This window comes from Ctenopharyngodon idella, chromosome 24, assembly GCF_019924925.1.
Source record: "Ctenopharyngodon idella isolate HZGC_01 chromosome 24, HZGC01, whole genome shotgun sequence".
In the NCBI taxonomy this organism is placed as follows: Eukaryota; Metazoa; Chordata; class Actinopteri; order Cypriniformes; family Xenocyprididae; genus Ctenopharyngodon; species Ctenopharyngodon idella.
In genome coordinates, this window is record NC_067243.1 from 1,476,033 (window position 1) to 1,494,424 (window position 18,392).

General features: G+C 36.5%; 1 long non-coding RNA gene and 1 gene segment (V, D, J or C); one reads left to right on the forward strand and one right to left on the reverse strand.

Moving 5' to 3' along the window:
• The window catches only part of LOC127506585 (uncharacterized), a 28,664-nt gene extending 18,022 nt beyond the window's left edge, over nucleotides 1-10,642 (forward strand). Inside the window, exons 1-3 of one of the 2 annotated variants that reach the window (XR_007928053.1) lie at nucleotides 9,467-9,625; nucleotides 9,730-10,305; nucleotides 10,405-10,642. This is a non-coding gene — a long non-coding RNA (uncharacterized LOC127506585). Of the gene's footprint in view, nucleotides 1-9,466; nucleotides 9,626-9,729; nucleotides 10,306-10,404 lie in introns of those variants that run through there. The other variant, XR_007928052.1, reaches the window with a different exon arrangement.
• Nucleotides 1-18,392, reverse strand: part of LOC127506557 (Ig kappa chain V-III region MOPC 63-like) — a 220,849-nt gene that overhangs the window by 139,418 nt on the left and 63,039 nt on the right.

Below are 18,392 nucleotides of genomic sequence, written 5' to 3' on the forward strand. Positions count from 1 at the left end.
ACAGACTATAAATGAGAAACAAGAAGTTAAATCAGACTTTATAAACATTGTATTTCAAGCTTGTCAATTCTTTGGAGCCCCTAAAGGAACATGGTGAAGGGAAAAAAAAATTGATGGGAAAAAAAAAAAAAATAAGTCAATGCTTTTGCATTCGCCTGCAAACAGCTCAGAAGGTTTTGTGAGGGAACTTCACTTTGCATTGTCACACATGCTTCAGTGCTCTGAGAGTGTTTATAGTGCTGTGAGTTTAACACTTCATGACTGAGAGCAGAACAGAACACAATCTTCATCATCACACAAGACAAAAGAACAACAATGAACAAAATCACCTTCTTCATCTGGACTCTCACACTGTTTGCTCAAGGTTTGTGAAATACAGTTGTTGTTGTTTTTTTTGTTGTTGTTTTTTTTTTTTTTAATTCTATTAAAATATTTTCATTTTTGTTTCTGTTTTCTTTCAGAGTGTAGAGGACAGTACACTGTAACTCAGAGTCCATCAATAACAGCAGTTCAACCAGGACAAGAAGTCAGAATAAACTGTAAAACCAGCAGTGCAGTGTATTATAATGTTTATTTAGCCTGGTACTTACAGAAACCTGGAGAAGCTCCTAAACTCCTGATATATGCAGCAACAAGCCGTTATACTGGAACTCCATCTAGATTCAGTGGCAGTGGATCTGACAGTGATTTCACTCTGACCATCAGTGGAGTCCAGACTGAAGATACAGGAGATTATTACTGTCAGAGTTTACACTATCCAAACAGTAACTGGGTGCTCACACAGTGATAAAGAGTGGTACAAAAACCTCGGTCAGTCAGACGTCACAGTGATGCACTGATACAGCTGAGAGATACTGCAGCTGCTCATTCAACACAATCACACACAACACTGATCAGTGATGGATGGGGTTTATCATAAAAGACAACTAGCTTAACATTTTTGTTTTTTGTTTCTGTTTTTTCTTCCGCAAAATTAACAAACTTCAATCTTTACTTATTCATTTAGAAGACACTTTTCCTCAAACTGACCACTTTTTCACAGACAGAAATATTCAAATTGGCTTCCAAACAAAATATCACACATGAGACCATAAAAACACTCCTGAAAAGATCAACATGACAACTTTAAATTAGACAACATGCCTTCAACACACAGTCAGAGCTACACACACCTCAGTATCCACATTATTCTGTAACGCGGAAGGGCTCAAGGATTTTTTTCTTAACGTCATCTGATCTGTAAAGTAGTGCCAAATATATGAAGATAGTGAGGGACTTTCACCTGGTGGTAAATTGCTGAGATTATAATACACAGCACAGATTTTTTCTAGAAGGTCCAAGCGGGTTTCAAATTTCAAATACAAATTCAGCAATATTCGTAACTCATTACACAATAAAAAAGCATTGCTTCTGAAATACCATCACGATAAGATGCATATACCAATGTTTCTTGTCCAGCTTCTGACATGAGTATCTGAAGTGTCAGTAATATGTTTGTTACTCAAAAGCAGTTGTAAAATCTTCAAGATTGGGACGTACTGTATTGTTCTTTTGCATTTGTATCTTATGTTTGTGACTTTTGTGACACTTGAGAGTACTGTATACAGTGAATTTACAGTCACAGCCTTTACATGTGACAGTCTCACTATTTCTGAGATGACGACCAGCGGCGATTCTAGGATTTCTAGGAAAAGTCACAAAGTCTCATGACATTTCATTAAAAAATGATAATAATAACTAGATTTGTACATTTTTTGAAGAAAATGTGAATGGTGTTTGCTGTGAGCAACTACACTGCCTTGAGCTAATATGCTGCTAATATGTTTTACTTAGCATTGTTATATGTTTTAACCTTCAGCTGATCATTGTTAGCATGTAGGTATTCACTGCTAGCATGACTAGCATGTTGAAAGTCCTGTTTGCTAGCATGAGTCAAATGAGCCAACAAGCATTTCTCTACAATGCTCAGATGCAGAGATATAGGTCTTGATAAACAGTTGCTAGGGTACTCTATTTGGTTACTAGGGAGTGGCTTGTCAGCTGCCAATAATGATACTATAAAGGCTGATTGTCAGTATGAATGATATAAAGCAACCCCCATGCCTCGATGACATTCAGATACAGAGATATGACACAGTCACACAGTTTGTCGCAATGTTAAGTCAGTGGGATTTTTCTCCCGGTTTTTCACCTGCTGTACGAACATCGTACGCCCAATCGCTTATAAAAGCAAGAGCAGCGCTGTCCTTGATCTGACACCTCATTCATGGCTCTACGACAAATGGTGTGGGACGAGTTACGTGCCGAAATTTATATGGTATAAAGAAGAAGAAGAAGAATATGTGAGATAGTAACAGTGTGCTTCGTCTTTCAGGCAAGCACCACTAATAATAATCCCAGATCCCAACAGCCTTTTCACTGGAGGAAAACAGCTGTAGTGGGATGAGGGGGAATGCAGCAAAAGTGGATGGGACTTGGGAAACCATCCTGTATTATTCCCGCATCTCATTATGTAAACTGTATTTATGACAAAGATCATAAATACATAAGATAAATACATACAACCATAAATACAAAGATCTACAAAGAGTTGTCATAATATGATAATCAGATTAAACATATTGGTGCTAAAAGATGTGTAGATAACAAAAACAGATCACAGGGGATAACTTAAACACAAACACTTCAACACTGATAATACCGGACACAGAACTAGAGAAAACTGGGCTTAAAGGGTTAATTCACCCAAAAATGACATTTCTGTCATTAATTACTCTCCCTCATGTCGTTCCACACCCGTAAGACCTTCATTCATCTTCAGAAACACAAATTAAGATATTTTTGATGAAATCCGAGAGGAATATGACTTGTCCATAGACAGCAATATAATCAAGGTCCAGAAAGGTACTAAAAACATAGTTAAAATAGATAACGTGACTACAGTGGTTTAACCTTGATGTTATGAAGAGACGAGAATACTTTTTGTGCTCAAAAACAAAAATAATGTCTTTATTTCCTTGTTATGGTGAGCAGCTGTCCCATGGGAAACAAAATAAAAATTAGTTGATAAAGTGATGATTAAATGGTGACAGAGTGTTAATTTATTTTTTACATTTTAAAGTTCAGGATTGGGTAAAGTGATGGAATGTCTCGAAACGAGTTGAATACGGTACAAGAAATCTCACACAGAACAGAATAAAATCATTAGAATGTAAAATAAGGTAAATGTGATGATACACTGAACATATTTGATCAATCTTAGCAGCTCACACTGTTGTAAATCCTGCCCACTTTTTTGCATTGCCACACATGCTTCAGTGCTCTGAGAGTGTTTATAGTGCTGTGAGTTTAACACTTCATGACTGAGAGCAGAACAGAACACAATCTTCATCATCACACAAGACAAAAGAACAACAATGAACAAAATCACCTTCTTCATCTGGACTCTCACACTGTTTGCTCAAGGTTTGTGTAATACAGTTTCTTTCTTCTTTTTTTTTTAACAATGATTTTTAATTCTTTTAAAATGTCAGATATCATTTTCATTCGTTTTCTTTCAGAGTGTAGAGGACAGTACACTGTAACTCAGAGTTCATCAATATCAGCAGCTCAACCAGGACAAGAAGTCAGAATAAACTGTAAAACCAGCAGTGCAGTGTGGGGTGGTAATTGTTTAGCCTGGTACTTACAGAAACCTGGAGAAGCTCCTAAACTTCTCATATATGCAGCAACAAGCCGTTATACTGGAACTCCATCTAGATTCAGTGGCAGTGGATCTGGCAGTGATTTCACTCTGACCATCAGTGGAGTCCAGACTGAAGATACAGGAGATTATTACTGTCAGAGTTACCACAGTGGTCCAGTGTTCACACAGTGATAAAGAGTGGTACAAAAACCTCGGTCAGTCAGACGTCACAGTGATGCACTGATACAGCTGAGAGATACTGCAGCTGCTGATGGAGGATCACAAACAACACAATGGTGTATCAAACCTTTCAGAAACTTTATTTATTTATTATGATGTATTTAGTAAACATGTAACATACAATCTTATATCCCTTACTAAACTGGACTAAAATCTGGAGAAAATGTGAGTGGTGCTCGTCCCTGCAAAACTTTACACTTCAATATCATTTGTATTATTTATTGGGAAAGTCAATCCCTTTATTTGCTCTTCCATACTTCACCACTAGAGGGTCACATGTCTTTAACATAACTGAGATCTACACTCCTTTCCTTTAAGACTGTGGCTGCATCCAAAATCACATTCTTCCCTACTATATAGTAGGTCAAAAACAGTATGTGACAAAAAAAGTATGTCTGAATTCACAGTACTCTAGGGCTGTGTCCGAAATTGCCCCCTATACCCTTAAATAGGGCACTATTTGAGGGGACAGCCATTTGTAGTGGTGTCCGAAACCATAGTGGACGTTACCGAGTGGACTCATTCAATCCCACAATGCGATAAGGGCTAGAGAATACCCACAATGCAATGTGAGAGTCGCCAAATAAATGACTGCGTCTGACCAGAGGATGGCGACTGCAGCTGAATCATCCATCCATCCATCCATTTGTGTGGCTTACTGTCTATATGGTAATATCATACAGGTATAAATTAATTTTTACTTGATTATTAAAATGTTTATTTAAGGTTTATACATGCAAGTTTTCATGACAGAGTTAAAAATACATTTTTCATTACTACTGGAGCTGTCAGTTTGTTAAGTTTCAAATGAATAATAAACATCAAACACAAACTATGTAAAATCGGCAGAAGCACTCAGTGTCCGAATTCACTCACTCATTTTCATTCACTCCTTCAAGTGGACTATATTAGTGGACTAATGTAGGGAATAGTGAATGAGGGTATAGGGGGCGATTTCGAACACAGCATAGGTGTTCTCTTGGCGTGTTTGTTGTGTTCCTACGGTAATGCTGGCACTTTGAACTAATAAATATTGACTGCTTTGGTAAACCGAATTAATAATTAAAGACATGTTTACATAAATGTTTTATTGGAATTTTTTAGGAGGTTATGTACAGATATTAACTGTATTTGTATTTTTTGTTATTTAAATGTAAATGCTTCGATTAGCATTAGCTTATGGACATGCCCTGTTTTACATGTAAATGTGAAAGTCCATTGCTTTTAAGTCCATATATGTTTAATTATATAAATAAAAATAAAAGAAATACAAATAATTTTTATCTTTGTTTTTTTTTGTACCATGAGTGTATATCAACAAGGATGGCACTCTTAGTGTTTATTCATATATTAGTTAAAGCTGCTGTCTGTAACTGTTTTTGGTTAATAATTATCCAAAATAAATTTTTGAGCAAGTACATAATCATCCAGTGTTCATATCTTCGTTAATCATGAGTTCATGTTCAAATAGTTCATGTACTGTTATTGTAAAGTGTAACCAAGTTCATAGATAATATTCTGATATAGTATGTATGTACATTATGTATCAGATACTTGGTCAGATGATTCCTCATATATTTTTCAGCACTGGTAATGAATAAACCAATCATAGTTGTGGTGTTAAAGCCACAGTCAAACTGTCAGTCAAACTGGTCACATGACTGAATATGGACACAGAGATGGACGTTCATCTGCACATCCTCAGTGTCTCAGTAGTCAGAATAAAAATAAAACTACTGAACTAACTAAAATAACATTAGTCAGAATGTAAATGATCATTCTGTAACTCTAGTGTATATTAGTTTGTCTGTTGTAAATCCTGCCCACTTCTTTGCATTGTCACACATGCTTCAGTGCTCTGAGAGTGTTTATAGTGCTGTGAGTTTAACACTTCATGACTGAGAGCAGAACAGAACACAATCTTCATCATCACACAAGACAAAAGAACAATGAACAAAATCACCTTCTTCATCTGGACTCTCACTCTGTTTGCTCAAGGTTTGTGAAATACAGTTGTTATATATATATATATATATATATATATATATATATATATATATATATATATATATATATATATATATATTTTTTTTTTTTTATTCTATTAAAATGTCAAATATCATTTTCATTTTTTGTTTCTGTTTTCTTTCAGAGTGTAGAGGACAGTACACTGTAACTCAGAGTCCATCAATAACAGCAGTTCAACCAGGACAAGAAGTCAGAATAAACTGTAAAACCAGCAGTGCAGTGCATGGTGGTGTTTATTTAGCCTGGTACTTACAGAAACCTGGAGAAGCTCCTAAACTCCTCATATATGAAGCAACAAGCCGTTATACTGGAACTCCATCTAGATTCAGTGGCAGTGGATCTGGCAGTGATTTCACTCTGACCATCAGTGGAGTCCAGACTGAAGATACAGGAGATTATTACTGTCAGAGTTTACACTGTCCTAGTAGCTGTGTGTTCACACAGTGATAAAGAGTGGTACAAAAACCTCGGTCAGTCAGACGTCACAGTGATGCACTGATACAGCTGAGAGATACTGCAGCTGCTGATGGAGGATCACAAACAACACAATGGTAATGTTTAGCAAAGTCTCTAAAGTCTTTAAAAATTATTATTACATGGCCGTGATCAGTGATGGAAGGAGTTTATCTATATAGTTAACTGTATAACATGTTTTTTGTTGGGTTTTTTTTTTGTTTGTTTTTTTTGCCAAAATTAACAAACTTCAATCTTTACTTATTCATTTAGAAGACACTTTTTTCTCAAAGTGACCTGAAATGAGGATCTACACAAGCAAGTGATCATCAGTGAGTCAGAAATACTGCTCATGTCTCTGTGTTTGAATGTAATAAAGTAAATGAGATGATTAACTACACAGATCACCGTTTTTAATCTGGTTATTCTCAGACTTTTCATTTCTCAACATCTGAAAGAGCCTCATCACCCTATTTCATATAAGTAGAGAAAAATTAGACCTCGATAACTACATCAGTCTAGGAAAACTTTTCTACAACATCCTAAACAACTCCACTTTTTCACAGACAGAAATATTCAAATTGGCTTCCAAACAAAATATCACACATGAGACCATAAAAACACTCCTGAAAAGATCAACATGACAACTTTAAATTAGACAACATGCCTTCAACACACAGTCAGAGCTACACACACCTCAGTATCCACATTATTCTGTAACGCGGAAGGGCTCAAGGATTTTTTTCTTAACGTCATCTGATCTGTAAAGTAGTGCCAAATATATGAAGATAGTGAGGGACTTTCACCTGGTGGTAAATTGCTGAGATTATAATACACAGCACAGATTTTTTCTAGAGGGTCCAAGCGAGTTTCAAATTTCAAATACAAATTCAGCAATATTCGTAACTCATTACACAATAAAAAAGCATTGCTTCTGAAATACCATCACGATAAGATGCATATACCAATGTTTCTTGTCCAGCTTCTGACATGAGTATCTGAAGTGTCAGTAATATGTTTGTTACTCAAAAGCAGTTGTAAAATCTTCAAGATTGGGACGTACTGTATTGTTCTTTTGCATTTGTATCTTATGTTTGTGACTTTTGTGACACTTGAGAGTACTGTATACAGTGAATTTACAGTCACAGTCTTTAAACATACATGTGACAGTCTCACTATTTCTGAGATGACGACCAGCGGCGATTCTAGGATTTCAATATGTTTCAATTTCAATATTGTTTTGATTTTAGATTTCTTATAAAATATTTATTATAACAATTTTTAACAATTTTATTGTACTGAAGTATGAAGTATAGCAAGTGTAGGAAAAGTCACAAAGTCTCATGACATTTAGGTGAAGTGAGCATTAAAAAATTATAATAATAACTAGATTTGTACATTTTTTGAAGAAAATGTGAATGGTGTTTGCTGTGAGCAACTACACTGCCTTGAGCTAATATGTTGCTAATATGTTTTACTTAGCATTGTTATAAGTTTTAACCTTCAGCTGATTGTTATTAGCATGTAGGTATTTACTGCTAGCATGACTAGCATGTTGAAAGTCCTGTTTGCTAGCATGAGTCAAATGAGCCAACAAGCATTTCTCTACAATGCTCGGATGTAGAGATATAGGTCTTGATAAACAGTTGCTAGGGTACTCTATTTGGTTACTAGGGAGTGGCTTGTCAGCTGCCAATAATGATACTATAAAGGCTGATTGTCAGTATGAATGATATAAAGCAACCCCCATGCCTCGATGACATTCAGATACAGAGATATGACACAGTCACACAGTTTGTCGCCATGTTAAGTCAGTGGGATTTTTCTCCCGATTTTTCACCTGCTGTACGAACATCGTACGCCCAATCGCTTATAAAAGCAAGAGCAGCGCTGTCCTTGATCTGACACCTCATTCATGGCTCTACGACAAATGGTGTGGGACGAGTTACGTGCCGAAATTTATATGGAATAAAGAAGAAGAAGAAGAATATGTGAGATAGTAAGAGTGTGCTTCATCTTTCAGGCAAGCACCACTAATAATAATCCCAGATCCTAACAGCCTTTTCACTGGAGGAAAACAGCTGTAGTGGGATGAGGGGGAATGCAGCAAAAGTGGATGGGACTTGGGAAACCATCCTGTATTATTCCCGCATCTCATTATGTAAACTGTATTTATGACAAAGATCATAAATACATAAGATAAATACATACAACCATAAATACAAAGATCTATAACAAAGAGTTGTCATAATATGATAATCAGATTAAACATATTGGTGCTAAAAGATGTGTAGATAACAAAAACAGATCACAGGGGATAACTTAAACACAAACACTTCAACACTGATGATACCGGACACAGAACTAGAGAAAACTGGGCTTAAAGGGTTAATTCACCCAAAAATGAAATTTCTGTCATTAATTACTCTCCCTCATGTCGTTCCACACCCGTAAGACCTTCATTCATCTTCAGAAACACAAATTAAGATATTTTTGATGAAATCTGAGAGGAATATGACTCGTCCATAGACAGCAATATAATCAAGGTCCAGAAAGGTACTAAAAACATAGTTAAAATAGATAACGTGACTGCAGTGGTTTAACCTTGATGTTATGAAGAGACGAGAATACTTTTTGTGCTCAAAAACAAAACAAAAATAATGTCTTTATTCAACAATATCTTCTCTTCTGTGTCATTCTCATATGCTGTTTACTTCCAGCGCTTCCAGTTTCTACATCAGAACGCCGACTCAGTAATGGAAAACATTTCCTTGTTATGGTGAGCAGCTGTCCCATGGGAAACAAAATAAAAATTAATTGATAAAGTGATGATTAAATGGTGACAGAGTGTTAATTTATTTTTTACATTTTAAAGTTCAGGATTGGGTAAAGTGATGGAATGTCTCGAAACGAGTTGAATACGGTACAAGAAATCTCACAAAGAACAGAATAAAATCATTAGAATGTAAAATAAGGTAAATGTGATGATACACTGAACATATTTGATCAATCTTAGCAGCTCACGCTGTTGTAAATCCTGCCCACTTCTTTGCATTGTCACACATGCTTCAGTGCTCTGAGAGTGTTTATAGTGCTGTGAGTTTAACACTTCATGACTGAGAGCAGAACAGAACACAATCTTCATCATCACACAAGACAAAAGAACAACAATGAACAAAATCACCTTCTTCATCTGGACTCTCACACTGTTTGTTCAAGGTAAGACTGATAAAAACTGACTCTGGTTTTGGTGTTCTTGTAAAAGTATATGATGGTAGTAGTTTTAAACACTATTTTTTTTTTTTTTCTTTTCTCTTCTTCAGAATCCAGAGGAGTGACTCTGACTCAACCTGAAGTTAAAACTGTCCAACAGGGTCAAACAGCTACAATAGAGTGTCATATAGATGTAGGAATACACAGCAACTACTTAGCCTGGTATCAGCAGAAACCTGGAGAAGCTCCTAAACTCCTGATTTATTATATAAGCAGCCTCCAGTCAGGAACTCCATCTAGATTCAGTGGCAGTGGATCTGGCAGTGATTTCACTCTGACCATCAGTGGAGTCCAGACTGAAGATACAGGAGATTATTACTGTCTGAGTGTACACTGTCATATGTATGTAATGTCAAGAAAAACTTACTGTTAAAAAAATTACATTTCTTACTTCTGTAACTCTAGCATATATTAGTTTGTAAGCAGCTCACGCTGTTGTAAATCCTGCCCACTTCTTTGCATTGTCACACATGCTTCAGTGCTCTGAGAGTGTTTATAGTGCTGTGAGTTTAACACTTCATGACTGAGAGCAGAACAGAACACAATCTTCATCATCACACAAGACAAAAGAACAACAATGAACACAATCACCTTCTTCATCTGGACTCTCACACTGTTTATTCAAGGTAAGACTGATAAAAACTGACTCTGGTTTTGGTGTTCTTGTAAAAGTATATGATGGTAGTAGTTTTAAACACTAATTGTTTTTCTTTTCTCTTCTTCAGAATCCAGAGGAGTGACTCTGACTCAACCTGAAGTTAAAACTGTCCAACAGGGTCAAACAGCTACAATAGAGTGTCATATAGATGTAGGAATATACAGCAGCTACTTAGCCTGGTATCAGCAGAAACCTGGAGAAGCTCCTAAACTCCTGATTTATTATATAAACACCCTCCAGTCAGGAACTCCATCTAGATTCAGTGGCAGTGGAACAGCAAGTACTGGACGAGATTTCACTCTGACCATCAGTGGAGTCCAGAATGAAGATACAGGAGATTATTACTGTCAGAGTTGGCACTATGTCAACAGTAAATATGTGTTCACACAGTGATAAAGAGTGGTACAAAAACCTCGGTCAGTCAGACGTCACAGTGATGCACTGATACAGCTGAGAGATACTGCAGCTGCTGATGGAGGATCACAAACAATACAATGGTAATGTTTAGCAAAGTTTCTAAAGACTTTTAAAATGAATTAATAGAGTGAATATACATTTATATTTAGTCATTTTTTTTTTTTTTTTATGAAATAACGGTAACACTTTACAATAAGGTTCATTAGTTAACGTTAGTGAACTACATTAGTTAACATGAACTAATAATGAACTGCACTTATACAGCATTTATTAATCTTTGTTAATGTTAATTTCAACATTTACTAATACATTATTAAAATCTTGTTAACATTAATTAATGCACTGTGAACTAACATGAAAAAACTATGAACAACTGTATTTTCATTAACTAATGTTCACGAAGATTAGTAAATACAGTAACAGATGTATTGCTCATGGTCAGTTCATGTTAGTTAATACATTAACTAATGTTTAACTAATGAACCTTATAGTAAAGTGTTACCGAAATAACCGTTAGTACTCATATGAATTATGGCAGCACTGGGATGTTTTATTGTTTGTGTTTCAGATCACAGTAAGAGAGCGATGTGGAGTGAAGAAGAAATAGCAGTTGTTTTTAATGTGTTTTCTCTCACTCCAGGATTGAAAGAAGCGGTTTCTTTCTCCAGTGGTTGTGGAAAAATATGCATACTAACTAATCAGATTTAGTCTGAAAGGTAAGTTAGAAAGTTCTTGCTTATAGAAGTGTTATATAAAAGTAATATGACATTCACAGTCGTGCTGCTCTTCATGTCTATGGTAGAATCACAGCCGTGCTGATATTCAGTATAACTGCACTCTTGATCATGTGAAGCTGATTAAATGTGGCAGGATGAAATAAACAGCACCTGGAGATCACGTGACCCTTCAGCAGCAATGCACTCACAGTCCTTCGCTTGTCTCACTTTGTCAGATATTGTATAATCCTGTCAGTAAATTCTGAACCATTTTTTTTCTAGCCCACTATGAGCACCCCAGCAGTCAAGGACAATCGGAAAAGAGAGATTGAACAATCGCCAATAAAGAAAAAATTCAAAGATTCCACCATCTCCAGAGAGGATCTCAACACTGCTATTGCTAACGGTATCAAGCTAACGCTCAAAGAGCAACAAAGTACTCTCGATTCAGTTGTGGCTTCGACAGTAAGAGAAGTGATAGACTCTGCACTGATCCCAGCACTCTGTGATCTATATTTGGATATACAAACAACCAACGATTCTGTTAAAGAACAAAAAGCAGAAGTTGAAAAGCTAGCCAAAACGGAAAAACAGAGACGTGACCGGGTCGATTCTGTTCAGGCTGCTGCACGTGAGGATAGGAGGACAGTCACAAACTCACCAACTCACCAAAAATGACGGACATTGAAGACAGGAGCAGGAGAAATAATGTACGACTGGTGGCTCTGCCTGAGGGGGCGGAGGGCTCTGATGCAGCGGGCTTCCTCAGAGCTCATCTTTCCAGGTGGATCTCTTCACTGAAAGGCCGTGACATCGAGATTGACCGGGCCCATCGCGTGTATGACTGACGCGCTGATTCATTACGCTCCGAATCTTCCTGAAGCAGTGTTTTGAAATCAGCCATCACTAAATGTTTTTTTTTTGCACACCAAAAATATTCTCGTCGCTTCATAATATTAATATTGAACCACTGTACTCACATGAACTGATTTAAATATGTTTTTAGTACCTTTATGGATCTTGAGAGAGGAAATGTCATTGCTCCCTATGTAGGCCTCACTGAGCCATCGGATTTCAACAAAAATGTCTTAATTTGTGTTCCGAAGATCAACAAAGATCTTACGGGTGTAAAACGGCACGAGTAATTAATGACAGAATTTTCATTTTTGGGTGAACTAACCCTTTAAGAGAACGATAACAAGGTGGCCATGGACACTTCATCCCCTTGGAATTATAAGGTTCTGTCTGTGTTCTGAGCAGTTTTGAGATATTGAGCTTCAAAGTTTTTGCATTCCATATAGCAAAAACTATGTGGGGAACAAGTTTCTTTCAAACATGAAAATGACAGGGACAGTAAATGTATTCTAAATGTACAATATCAAAATCCTCTCAAATTTGTAAATGGGGATTTTTGGAACGGGTCAAATGCAGATAGAACCTTTTAATTCTAAAAAAAAAAAAAAAACACTTTTCGCTTGGAATTATAAGGTTCTATCTGGTAAAAAATTAATTGAAGCAATAATTTTCAAGAAACACAAACAGTTTGCTTATAATTTCCTTTAAAACATAAAATTAGTGTTGTAACAATGTGTTGACATGCATGAGAAAGTTTAATTTAATGGTTTTTATGACATTTATTTTTTATATTTTAAATGAATATTTATATATGGGTAATTTAACACATTATTGCAGGGACCATTTAAGTATAAGTTTCCTTTTGTTTAGACAGAAAGCAGCAATATTGTAAAATTTAAGACATTTTAAGACTAAAAAACTGCAAGAAAACAGACAATGCTTCAGCTAAAATTATCGTTTTTTCATTAAAGTAGTAAATCGAACTAACATTTTCTGTGATTAATTAGATAATCACAAAATAGCCTGTACATACAACATGAGAGGAACATTGCGGTTCACTGGAGCTTAAGTTTTAGATAAAACTTCATCAGAATTTAATAGATAACAATAAAATCAGACTGGATTTTAAACGAGCTATAGCCCGCGCCGGAAGTGAAGGCTGGCGTCAGCATCTGAAGACTCAAACATGTGTCAGCAATCTTTTATACTCCAAGTGTAAGATAATGATTGGTTAAATCATTAATCAATAGGTGACGTAACATTGAGTCTTCCTGGCAGAACTTACGCTAGAGCTTACATTTTTCTTAATTGCATTTACACTCACAGTTAAGACACTTGCGATTGCATTTTCATTAAATGTCCCGCAATGAATGTAACAAATTTATTATTGCTTGCTCTGTCAGTATGGTTGTATGTTTTTCTCTTTTTATCATTCTGATTATTGTTTATGCATCAATTATATTAATAAAACGATGTGTAGTCCATCTGGATGCTGAGTGTTATTTATAATAATAATAATAATAATAATAATAATTTTTGTTCCCAAAAATAACTCTGGTGATGTCTTAACACATCTTTCACATCTGCACTTTGCTCTGAAGTGAACAGGTGCTGGTGGTGTGATGGTGTGGAGGATATTTCTTGACACAGTTTGGGCCTTTAGTACCAATTGAGCATCATTCAAACACCACAGCCTACCTGAGTGTTGTTGATGACCATGTCCATCCCTTTATGACCACATTATACCATCTTCTGATGGCTACTTCCAGCAGGATAACACACCATGTCACGAAGCTCAAATCATCTCAAACTGGGTTCTTGAACATGACAATGAGTTCACTAAACTCAAATAAGCTCCACAGTCACAGATCTCAGTCCAGTAGAGCGCCTTTGGGATGTGCTGGAACTGGAGATTTGAGGCATGATAATGCAAAAGCTTTTGTACAGTGTTGAAAAACATTAGCAGCTGAGAAGTAAAAAAAATAAATAAAATAAAAAGATAAAGAAATAGGCCTATGTAATTCATTGCTGTGACCCAGAAGAATAACCCTACTCTGTGTAGCTGTCCAAAATGTTTCTAAAGAGAAGAGAGAAATTTAAACATCACCAGAGTGAATTTTAGGAGCATTAGAGACAGTCTGGGTGGGGTGATTTCCAGTGTGTGAAAGAGGGTTTAAACATCAGTGTTATTTTTGGGTAAAGTTATACAGTTATAGAGTTACAGTAATATAGTTGGTGCTACTGTACCTTAAACACTTTTATTGATTGGTTTAAAGAGTAGAAAAATAGGCATTATTCATTAAATGATTTATATCATTGTAGTATTGGATGAGCGACCACCACAATCCATCCCTTTATATACCTAAAATGGTGCCTTTGGAGGGCACTGAAGTTTTTAATCATTATCAACATATATTTTTAATAAAAATAACTCTATGAATGAGTTCAAAATGACACTTATTTTTGAGCCTCACACTTTTCAGCGCTCCAGAGCTCTAACATTGGATAGTTTGGACAAAAATAATTCAATTTTCTGAACTCTGGAGTTCTTGAGTTCTTATATCGAACAATCAGACTTTGTTAGTTGTGTCTTGAATGGATGGTTCATGCAGTTTTAAACAGCAGAGTATAAACAAAGCCCATAGTTTTTTTTTTTTTTTTTTCTTAAATAAAATAAATAAACACAAATACATGTAGCTATAACATGCATGTGTGCATTATTACCTCGGTGATGACATTCACTGTCAATAATTCACCTTGACAGCGATCCCTTACGGCATCACTTTAGCTATGTTCGTTATTCGTTGTAATGTGTCAGGGGAATGTTCTTAAAACACTAATCAAAGTAATATTACATCTTCTGTTCTTTTCTTTTAAAAGAACATTAAAAGATGCGCTCGAACCGTTCTCCTGATTCTTCGCCTTGACACTCAAATCGCTCAAGAAGTTAATGCTGGTTCTGATAGAAAGGTGTCAGAATACACACGAATGGGGCTGCATAGCTGCAGACCAGTCAGGGTGCCCATGCTGACCCCTGTCAACAATGAGTTTGAGGTGTTGATTTGGCCTCCAAATTCCCCAGATCTCAATCCACTCAAGGTTTGTGCCAGCTCTGCTCCATTTTAGTGCAGCTATGTACAGGAGGAACTGCATTGATGCCACGTTCTGAATACTGTGATGTCTCAATAGAGATGCAACACAAGAACAGGCTGGGAATCCTTTGGGTAAATTTGGTTTTATATTTGCACATTCGGACTTCCGCATAGGCTACAATAACTTTGTACACTACATTGGACATTCAGTGGACATTCGCAAGTAAGTATGCCATTAAAATAATACTTGCCCATTTTGATCGATTGTGAAAAATGTTGTAGGGTTACAATCGTTGGTTGTAAATATCATGTCGCTGTTCCGAATTTGCAAACATTAACTTTATTGCACATTATTAGAACGTTCATAAACGCGGAAGTCCGAATGTGCGAATATAAAACCAACTTTACCCAAGTAAAGTTGTTGATGTGACTTGAAATGTTTAATGATCTTCTCCATTTAGGTGTGACAGCTGACAGACTCGCAACATGATGATCATCATTTACAGTAATCCAGCGATGTTCTTGTAAGCTGAGAAGTCATCTTTTCCTCTGTCATTTTGAAAGCTCTGCATAAGGAACAATGACTTCCTTCGTCTTCTTCTTTTAGTTTTTTGGCGGATTGCAATCATGACTTATCAGGTGCATAGCTCCACCTACTGTACAGGAGTTTGTAGCAATGGATTATGGTGCGATAAAACTACTTTACATAATATTAATATTAAAAACAATGACTTCCGATGCCACGCCGATGTAAATAGGCTGCCTGAGGAAAAATGTGGAAGTGACTGTGTCCATTGGGGCGTAAATGCCACCCAGGACCTTTTTAATTGGTTTAAAGAAACACCAGGTATCCAGTGGTCCACAAATATAGGGAAATTACAGATAGTAAGGATTTACTATTTGAATGTAATTTATTTTTTATTATTTTTATAAGAAATTTTCAATTCACCTATAGGTGAAATGGGTGCTTCTTAAACGACGTTTCAAAAAAAGTTCAGGAGCAGCACGGTCCCGAATGAAACATCCCCATCTGACTAACAGAGAACCGTATGGGAACGTTCTGTTGACGTCCCAAATGTCCTCTTTGTAACGATCTTATGTGACCATAGAATAACCAATATGGAACGTCCCTCTAAAGTCATATAAAGAAACTTGAACTGCAGCACTTTCATAACCAAAAGAGGATGTTTTACAAACATCTCTAATGTGAAGGTTCAGGATTTCCGTCACATTTAGAAAACTTTTAGGGAACGGTGCGCAAGGTCATGAGAACGTCCCCTCCTATGTGAGATGGACGTTCATCTGCACATCATCAGTGTCTCAGTAGTCAGAGTAAAAATAAAACTACTGAACTAACTAAAAATAACATTAGTGAGAATGTAAATCATCATTCTGTAACTCTAGTGTAAGACTGATAAAAACTGACTCTGGTTTTGGTGTTCTTGTAAAAGTATATGATGGTAGTAGTTTTAAACACTATTTTTTTTTTTTTTCTTTTCTCTTCTTCAGAATCCAGAGGAGTGACTCTGACTCAACCTGAAGTTAAAACTGTCCAACAGGATCAAACAGCTACAATAGAGTGTAGTATGGATGTAGCACTAACTGATAATGACTTAGCCTGGTATCAGCAGAAACCTGGAGAAGCTCCTAAACTCCTGATTTATTATATAAACAGTCGTTATACTGGAACTCCATCTAGATTCAGTGGCAGTGGATCTGGCAGTGATTTTACTCTGACCATCAGTGGAGTCCAGACTGAAGATACAGGAGATTATTACTGTCTGAGTGCACACAGCATCAACAGTAACTGGGTGTTCACACAGTGATAAAGAGTGGTACAAAAACCTCGGTCAGTCAGACGTCACAGTGATGCACTGATACAGCTGAGAGATACTGCAGCTGCTGATGGAGGATCACAAACAACACAATGACAATGTTTAGCAAAGTTTCTAAAGACTTTAAAGGTAAATGTAATATATAAGATTTAAATACATTCTCTTAACCCAGTTTATTGTTCATTGACTACTCTTAGTATGCCATTCATAGGTTTATTTCCCCTAAATGTGTAAACATTGAAACTCCCAGGCACCATCAAGACATTGAGAGCGTCCGCTCAGATCCGTCAATCTCTTTCCAGATGAGACCATGACTGACACGTTACATGTGAAAATACCTTCAGCTTCAGTTACAGAGTGAAGGCCAAAATTCACTGCATTTAGACCCACAAAGATCAATCAGGTCTTGAACGTGTCAAGGCAAACAGGGCATTGGATCCTCCAACAGCGCTGGCCCTCCAATTCTGAACGGGGAATTAAACACAAAGTAAAACACAAACAAACACATACTGTACAAAATATTCGTACATATATCTGTAAAAGACTTTAATCAGCTCAACATGTGCCTCCAAAAAACAAACAAAAACACAACAACAACCAAACCTGTTCTATGCAGTCAATGGGGCGCTGCGTCCGACAGCAGGAGCAACCTGGTTTACAAACTTCATGAACCACAAGCAAATTCAAAATATCTAAATACAAAAAAGAACACAAATTAACAAATCGATTAAATCACAATACAGTTAGAACAAGCAAAAACAAATCAATCCCAAAAGAATAAGAAAAAGAAAAAAAACTCACTGGTGGATAACTGCCTGTTGTATTTGATTTGAGTTGATACATACGACAGTTCAAAATTAGGAGTAAAGCACCAGGCGGCAGGCCAGACTAATGACCCGGCTGATCCCACAAGTGTCGCATGCTGGAAGAAATCGGTTAGGATTAACAAGTAAACACAGTGCGATATCACATGAACAACGGCGGTCAAACTAATAGTGCTGATCTGATGGTCCGGTCCAGCAGCTCAATCACACAGGCTGATCTCACACAGCTCCAAAGATTGATCCCAGAAACAATATAACGGCCACGAGAACACAGTTCGATGTCCAAGCAGTCATCTATGGTGAAGCAAACATGAAC